The 9,214-nt window shown below is 34.4% G+C and overlaps 1 long non-coding RNA gene across 1 annotated transcript; it reads right to left on the bottom strand.

Moving 5' to 3' along the window:
- Positions 1-2,130: 2,130 nt before the first annotated feature.
- On the bottom strand, positions 2,131-7,512 carry LOC116761515. Its single transcript, XR_004352038.1, has 2 exons — positions 7,300-7,512; positions 2,131-4,136 (listed from the first exon to the last, which is right to left on the bottom strand). It is a non-coding gene; the product is annotated as an uncharacterized LOC116761515 (long non-coding RNA).
- Between the last annotated feature and the right edge of the window lie 1,702 nt (positions 7,513-9,214).

The raw sequence follows: 9,214 nt of genomic DNA, 5'->3' as shown, positions 1-9,214 counted from the left end.
GTTTGGTTATTATTGTCTCATCTCATAAGCATTTTGAAGAAGAATATGAACATTAAAAAGATTACATTATATAACTCTCTTCCTGCAGCTGGCCCACCAAACCTACTTCAGCATTTTTCAAATGAGAGTGAATACCTCTCTAAAGTTCGATTGATGTGTCTTAGCAGTTACGAGTAATTTATATAAATTTTTATATGTTGTGAGTTTTTTGAATGATAATCTCAAAACTGTTTGTATATGTATATTTTGGATCATTTCAATGGCCCCTTCATAATTTTCTCCATTTCATTGTCTATATAGGCATCTGTGTTTATGATCACAAGGGGGGGAGAAGAGTACTTTTTCAATGACCTTGGGCTAATAAGTAAAGGACAGGATTAAACGTGCTTAATAAGCAAACAATACATTTATGACAAGTTGAAAGTGAAATACATTATGACAAGTCAAGGCACAAAATAAGAACTCTTTTTTTAAGTAATTGAGCTAGAAAGAGTGGTGGGAGAACTGCGCTATCACATGGAGTTCCGTGTGTAATCTTGTGGGATAGTGTATTCAGGGAGCTGGCAGCAGTGTATTTACAGGAAAATTACTTCTTCAATCACGTAAAATAAATTATTTCATTTTTTTAATTTCTAAATTCATTTGTATGTAACATATAAATTTGTTTGGCTTTTAGAGTTGTACTATAAGGTCTTGACCACAAAGAATTCATTTTCGTCTTATTTTATACATATTTAATTAATAAAATGCTTTGGGTTACAATTGGGCATTTGTGAGAATTAGTTATTTTTGAAAAAACGGGTAAAGATTTTATTCAGGTTGGATAAAGGCTGCAGCATTGTAATGTACTCATTATATGGAAACTAAAGAGATTCATTTTTTACAAAAAGATATTTTAGCCATCCTGAACAGAAATGACTCTGTGCAGGAATCATGAAAACAGTTCAATGTCTCTTATGTTAACATAGGCAGTCAACATTGCAGGGTCACCTGAAAGTGATTTCAAACAACACTAAAAATGCTGAGTGGACTAACGACTCTGAGACATCATACAGTGGAAGCAATTGCTCGTACTTTCAAATTAAAGAATTGCAGAAAAAGAATGAACTAGTCCATGCTCCTTTTGTAGTCCATGCTTTTTATATGTGGCTTATTCATTTGAAAAATGAAGATTATCTAACAGTTTCAGTTTGATTTAAAGGTACAGTATCGTATTATGCCTCTTATGCAGTAGATTCTGTCTACTCTGACCCAGGACTCTGGGAGCGAGAAGGAACTAAAGCATACATCTGGGGATGCGCGGATCTAGGGAGGGAATGTCAAGATATTTTGAAAAGAATCCTCCAAGGTTAATACGTATTTCCATGGAATGTTATCTTTTCTAGTAATTGCTGATAGTAAGTTATTGAACGTTGAGGCCATCTGCTAGTGACAGTTGAAAAAAAAAAAAGGTCCAGAAACCAGCTAGAATGTGAGGTGAAAACAAAATCAAATTATATGATAAAAATATAGAATAAAAACACAAGGTCAGAAACACACTCAAAAATATGGAGGAAAACCAAGAAATATGAATTCATAGGCACAATCCAAGAGAAATAAAGTAAAATGGTTCAGATATCTAGGATATATATGAGTTTAAATCACTGTATTTTTTTACTGTCAAGAAGTCAAGACAAGCATATATTTACGACCAAAACTTCTTCAAATTAGCCATCAAATGATTATTAAATACTTATGTTTTCAAATATTAAGAAAAACTTTAAATTTTTTAGGTAAGTTACACTATCATTATGTCCCTAATGAGCTCCAAAATTGCAATCTAAGTTCCAGTGTTTATAACTAGAATTTTGGTCCATCATCTATTTTCTTTGTAATCACTGGACCATTAACTGACATTTATAATTTATTTTTTGGTTCATACGTAGATTTTTCTTTAGTGCAATTTTCTATAAGAGGATTAGTTTGTATATTCAGGCAGACTTAGTAGACATTCCCAGCTTTTAAGAATTTCTATTTCAGTATATCTGCAAGAAAAATAGAGATGGGGTATGACTCCCCCAAACCCTTCCCTCCCATCAAAGTTTATTATGTTTTGGCATTTCAAGGAAAAAACCACAATATAGCAGGTGCTTGAGTAAGCAAATCTTTATTTCTAATATCCTCCTTCTCTTCTTTCCTGGAATGTGCTCTTTATTTCATAGTCCAATTTGAATAATAGCCACGTTTTAATTCCTCATCTTCCATAGAACAGCCCAGGTGCCCTAACCTCAGTCGTGCTGACTGGCTTTCACCCTGCATTGATTAAGAGTTCCCAGAGATGACAGTGTGTGTGGGTGCATGAATAATCTTCTAGCTTCTCAAGTCACTTCTTCTGCATCTCCGCAGTCTGGCAATAACACCCACAGTTTGAGTAGTGAGTGGCTAGCTGTGAACTCTGAAATAGCATATGTATGACCTTCTGTTGAAAAAATAAAAATAGAAAAATTAACATGAATATAATAAAATTTTTCCCAAAGAGAAAAAAATTACTGAAATGTTTTCCTCTTATGCTCTGACTCTTCCCTGGTGAAAGAGAACTACGCTTAACAATCAAATTGGGCAATTACCAACAGATTTAGAGCCAAAATCTAAGAAAAGTAAAGCCATTAGCACTGTTAGAAAACTAGAGGAAATTGCACAAAAATGAGGTGTTTTTGATACACTACAAACCAGGGCTGGCTGTAACTAAACCTTCATCACTGTAATCCACTGTCACAGTCTTAGCTCAGTTATTCATCATCCCTGTCACTGAAGCAGTCCCCATACTGGTCTCTCTGTTACCAAACTCTTTACTTTTCAACACTGATCCATTTTGCTGTTAGAGTTATCATCCTAATTCACCAGTTCAATCACATCATAGTGATACTCATACATGACTTGCCATTACCTATAGAAGAAAGGGTAAGCTTCTGAGCCTGGCAAAGAAGTGTCTCCTTTATTTTGTCCCAGCCTGATTTTCCAAGACTATTTCCCAACATACTCATCCCTGCACAAGCTTCACACACAATCTCGCCCTTCCAGGATTCACGCTATGCTCTAGATACATGTGATAATTTGGTACCCTCATTCTTACAGATCCCGGTTCCTGCTGTTCCTCTTACCTTAAATGCTCTCTGCTATCTCAGTCAGTGTAGTTGTATAATCACTTGACAAGACCTAACATAAATGAAGACTTCTCTTAGTATCTCAGGGCGATCACTGAATCATTTCTTCAGGACAGTACACTGTGCGTAGCAACTGTTGTAATAGAGTTACTTGTGTCTTTTTCCAATAGGTTTTGAGGTCCAAGAGGACAAATAATATATTATGTTCCCTACTGTTTCTCCTTCTATCTCCTTACATTTATCTTATAGACAGGATTAGTATCCATGTTTTCTTCCTATCAACTTGAGCCTCTACAGATTAGAAGAAACATTCTGTTGTGCATTGATGACACGAGAATTAACAGTTAAAATAAATAATGTCGGCGTCCTTTTACTAAGGAACACAACACTACTAATGCTTTATATGTTTTTCTCTCTCCAGAAATGCGTTCATTAAAATTAGCGCCTATTGTTATGCTAATATTTATTTATTCATTAGAAACTCAGGCACTGAAGAGAGGCTTTGAAATCAGATACATCTCAGTTCAAATTTTATTTTACCACATAGATATTACATCTAGGGAGAGCTACTTAACTTCCTGGATGTCACATATGCAAAATGAGGATGAAAATATTTACCTTTTAAGGTGTTTTGAATGATTGAATAGGAAAAATTGGGTTGAATGATAAGAAATTGCCAATATTCTAGCATCTGTACCCACAGACACAGAATAGTTTTGCTGTGGAAGGCAGTCACTACGGAACAGATAAACAGTCAATGGTCGGTCTTAGGCAGATGATGGACTATGATGATGGTTATTACCATTACTGTGATGATCGTGGTGTGATGAGAAGGAAGAGGACGTGCGTTGCTCTGGCCGTCATTTCTCATGCAGTCTTCTCATAGCCAAAGCACATATAAAAACTTGACTCAGTTGTGTTTGAAAAATATAATAAGACTGCCTGGCCTGGTCACAACTTGGGCACAAGGAAGTAGCCAGTGGAACACTGAACCTGTGATAGGTAAAAGAACGAATGACTACAAAGCCAGGCACACATCGGCATTAAATTCAATCACTGTTAATTGAACCTGTACCGCGAGCCTGTATTGTTGGAGCAGGAATAAAAAGACAAGTGAGACGCAGCTCCCGTCTTTAAAGAGCTTGCAGTTTGCTGTTACACAACAGAGATGTGCTTGCAAAGACATTTAAGAGAAGGACTATCAGAATGCAGGGAGAGAGAGGAAGGTTTGTTTTACTGTTGGGATCTACATACTCCTCTAGTCTTTAGGAAGGCTCTGGTTTTACTATATGTGTCTCAGTGTTGGTGGACTTTCTTACATAATTCAAGCCATTCATTTTAACGGGATTCTGAACAATTTATGAGCAAGGTATAACAAAGACTTGTTGCTGACTTGCTTTTCTCTCAGTATCTCTGCCCCTTCAGTGCCCTCTCTCTTTTTTTTCTCTCTCTCAATTATATATATATATATATATAAAACCAGACTCTATTCCAAATCAGGGAAGATGAACAGATTTTGAGTCATATCTTCGCTTCTGGAAAGTATTCCGAACCAGATTAGTAAAGTGTTGTCACCCTGTGATGGTTCACGGGGCCATTGGATGTTTAGGGAGTTAGAAAAGTATATGAGGTGCTGAGGACCCATTCAACATAAATAACATTGTTCCTTAATAACAGTGTTTAAAAGATGTTCAAGGTCAGTTGTTATTGTACTTCTAGAAATTGTTTATACATATTGAACAACAAAAAATCCAGTTTCGTATAGGATTATAAAGATCTATTCTAAAGAGATCAGTGAAGCTCTATTAAATGGTTTTTGCCTAAGTTTTTCTTTCCTTTACTTTTCTGTTACGGTAAAATGCACTGAAAAGAAAATTGGCTATTTTCAAAATGTGTCCCAAATCACTATTTGCATATATCTACCTGAGAGACAGAGCTATAATAGTTATATGCTATCAAAATATTCTACTTTAAATCTGACAGAGCACTTCTATAGCCAAATATTCAATTAGTAATACAGATACACTGAAGAAAGACAATTTTTTAAAAACTTGTCTATGTTCTTCTCTTTGCTGTTTATGTTCAGGTTCCAGCCACTTAAATTGCAAATGAGTTTAATATGAACACGATGACAGCAATAAGCTCCACTGAGTTTTAGTACATTTTCCAGGCACAACTACACAGATCTTGTGGTGAGGTGTCTTTTTGTTTTGATGATACCACACTTCATTTTTTATCTAGAAATATATCTCTTTACCCTACAGTGACACAAAGGTCTCCTTTAAAACTAGTATTTTCAGAACTCATTTCAATTTAATAAGCACCATTCTTCAGATTTTCCCTTAAACAGAAAATTTCTCTTAATATGTAGTTTAGGGAAAGAAAGAAGTTTTACATAATATGTGTAGTTGTTATTTCAAAATCTGTCCATTATATACTATTACTCACATTTCAATTCTAATTAGTTTTTAAAAGATGTATAACTTCCCCCAGAGCTTGAGAAAATATAATGCATTGACATTGTGCCATAAGGAAGAGAATACGAAAGTGAAAGAAATTTTAACGAAAAGTATGAGTGGCTGGTGCAAGCTGAGGACATGGAAAAAAAACACCCAGCCAGACTTTGCGCAGGAATATCCATCCAAATAAGTAAATGCTTCAAAACTTTTCACTTTTCTTATTTGAAGAATTACGTTATCGGGGCACAGAATTTCCCTCTTTAAAATGGCAAATTCAGAGGAAACTAAAATGTTGAATAGTGAAAATATATTTCTCTTATATAAGGGCCTTAATTACTGAAATGAAACACAGTTCTTAAAAAATTATAAAAACTCTAGAAGATTTTTATTTCTAATGGTATTGTACTACGTCAGTAGGAAAAAAAATGTTTCTAATGAAAAACCAAAACGCGCATTTATTCCTCTCTAATTTGGGAGGCAGTTTATTGAACTGTCATTAGTCCCCTGAACTTCTGTTTAAACTCTCCAAGTATGTACAGGTAGAACAGTTTTTAGAACGATTATAGGTAAAATAAGGTCATTTTATTCCAACAACATGATACAAAGCAAAAGCAAAAAAGACAAATACCAATATGGTTGAAAAAGAAAATTAAAAGGGAGGGTATTTAATACATATGGTAAGACATTCTCAGTCATGCTTTATGTGTATTGTGGATTTTGACATCAAATGTACATCCACTGATAAACATGGACCTTTGAAATCTACATTGTTTTATTTTAAGCTACTGAAAGCATTCAGACCCACTATTGGTTTAACATTCATTCTCAGTTTGAAGATCCATTACCCGCAGAAATAAAATACACTTTACAATTTTGGCTTGGGTTAATGTTCCTTACTAAAACCTCAATTTATATTGAAATAATTGCCTTCCCTTAGTATTTCAAAATCCAAAACAAGTCAGAGGTATCATTATAATTTGAAAGAAAATTCTCTCGTTTCAAATTACAGATGGAGATATGTCGCTCTAATAACAAATGGTTGGCTTCTCAAAAAGAGTGTCTTTGTGTGTGAGTGTGTGTGTCTGTGTATGTATATAGACAACATACACATACACAGCAGGCAGTACACAGGAAACATTGGGTAAGGTTCCAAATTGGACAATATTATGAAGAGTTAACTCCTATTGGCTAGAAGCTATAGAATATCACGACCAAACTGGAAGCTTGAGTCTAACAGTTTATTTTTTTTAACATCAAAATTAGTCGAAGTAGCAGATGTGCTAGCATATATTAGACCTTGTACAGGGATAATAAGCAAATATATGTGTGTAGAATCTAAAGATGGAAAGGAAGTTTAGGGTTTATGCTTCTAGTTGCTTAGAACCAAACAATATACATTTCAAAGTTCCAAAGGCACATTTGCACAGACATTCTAATTATTAGTTCACTTAATCTCTGCTGGCGCAACGTGGTTCTCAGCTTTTTAATCACTTCTCTACTGGCACAGCTAATGTGCCTACAAGTTGTCTGGAATTTTAATACTGCTAAATTTAGTGACACAAGTTGTGATTAAATTGTGAAAACTTGTTTAATGCAAACCTGATTGAAAAGAATACATGCTTATTTAAGGAAAATGTACAACTTTGCAAAAATTATATAGCGCTATATATAGCCCCACACTTAACAGCTTTACTAACCTGCAAAAAAGTTGGTTTTTGTAGAAAACTGCCAGGCTATGTAGTCTGAAATCTGGAGTCGTAATACCAGAGAGCTGTCAGTCAGCCATCCATCCATCTAATTGGCTTCTTACCATCTTTCCATCATGTTTTTTTTATAACTGGTCGCCTCTGGCTAAAATGCAAATCATGAGGAAGAGCCGTCTAGAAAAAGCTGCTGCTTTCTTAATTATCTGTCAGAGTATGGACCAGTGGACCTAGGGCCGCGCTGTAGAGATATGCTAAGCAGCAAGGCATCATGGGAATTGGAGTGACAGCTCATTTTCCTCCTGTGTTTGCTGTGTTCGAATGACAATGCAGAAATGTGGGTTTTCCCACACTTTCTCTGAACACTTGGGCTATTGCTCAGGGGAGCACAAAGCCAAAACTGTCACATTTCCAGACATGGTCTTATTGCTGTCACTATGACAGGATTGTTGACAAATGCCAGCAGTCATCTCGGCATCTTGGGAAATGTCTGCCATGATTGTGTCAACAGCCTGACAGAAATTGTTAATGTTTAAACTTCTTCCACTGACAGAATCCTGTCTTGCTGACAATATTTGTCATATGAAACTCAATCTTTGTCAAACTTGCTTAAAAATTAACACTTTCTCAATTTCTTTTTTTTTTTTCTAGTTTACTGCCTAGCAGTGCAAAATTTTAGCAATAAGATTTCAGCAAGGTAATGTAACACAGTAATTTAGGTCCACATTCCATCTGAATTCTCTAACCTATTATTAATTTATGTGACCACCTTGTCCTTTTGACCTTTGCTACCAGAATAATTAGCCATATATATATGTGTGTGTATATATATATATTTACATATATATATGATACACACATAATATATACTTATGTATCTAGATTTGTGTGTGTGTGTGTGTGTGTGTGTGTGTGTGTGTGTGTGTGTGTATGCTCCTTAGGATTCAGACTTGTGAATTATTCAGAAGGTACAAAACACTATTCCTCAGTATACAATGTGGAAAATCAATTAGATCTTGGAGATTTTTAACTTATATGAAAATCAGTTGCAAATTTGGAGCTATCCATTAACTAATTTCTTAACTTTAAGTTCTGAATTTTTTATTTTATTTTTTTTAACTTTGATTTAAAAAAATCAATCTGACAGGTTAAACAGTATCTATTTCAGGAACTCAACAAGAAGTTGTTTTGGAGTTTTGTTTTTTTTTTTTAAAAGTGGTTTTGTCAAATTTGCAATATAGGGATAGCCTGCATTTCCTAATTCTGATAATCTGTTGGGAAGTATTTATGTGAGCAGTATAAAAGATACTCGTTTTTTTAAAAGGAGCATCCTGTTTAAAATGCACAGTGGTTAATTTTTTAAAATATTTTTGGTGAGACACAATGCTCTGATTACTAGAAGGCAGTTAAATCATCTCTGGCTGTACTAGAAATACACAGTCATCCACAGGATGCTACATTTCTTAGACACGGTGTAGAAAAGAGCAGTTGGTTAGCAGAATATAGTGTCCATCTGTCCCTGACAAAACAATCTTTGTCAAACTAAGAGTGACAACTTGTTAATAATGACATAACTATTACTAGTTGTATTGTTATTAGATAGCATGTTATAACACACAAATATGGTATATTCATATCAGTAGGGACATATTAAAATAATTATTAGAATAGCAATCTCTTAGAAAAATAGAATGTGGCTAGAAGTACTCTTTACCTGAATTGTTGCCAAATATGATTTCTAGTTACACCGTAGACAGAGAATGGACCAGGTACTACCTCATTTGCTGTAATAAGGAGACTGCTTAATATGCTTTTTAGTTTCAATATTTCTTTGTTATATGTATATATATATGTTTATAAACTAATAATGCAAATAATATAAATAAATAATACAATAATTTGAATAAAT

The sequence above is a fragment of the Phocoena sinus genome, chromosome 11, assembly GCF_008692025.1.
Source record: "Phocoena sinus isolate mPhoSin1 chromosome 11, mPhoSin1.pri, whole genome shotgun sequence".
NCBI lineage: Eukaryota > Metazoa > Chordata > Mammalia > Artiodactyla > Phocoenidae > Phocoena > Phocoena sinus.
The sequence above is the reverse complement of the archived record's forward strand: the minus strand, read 5'-3'. Positions and strand labels throughout refer to the sequence as shown.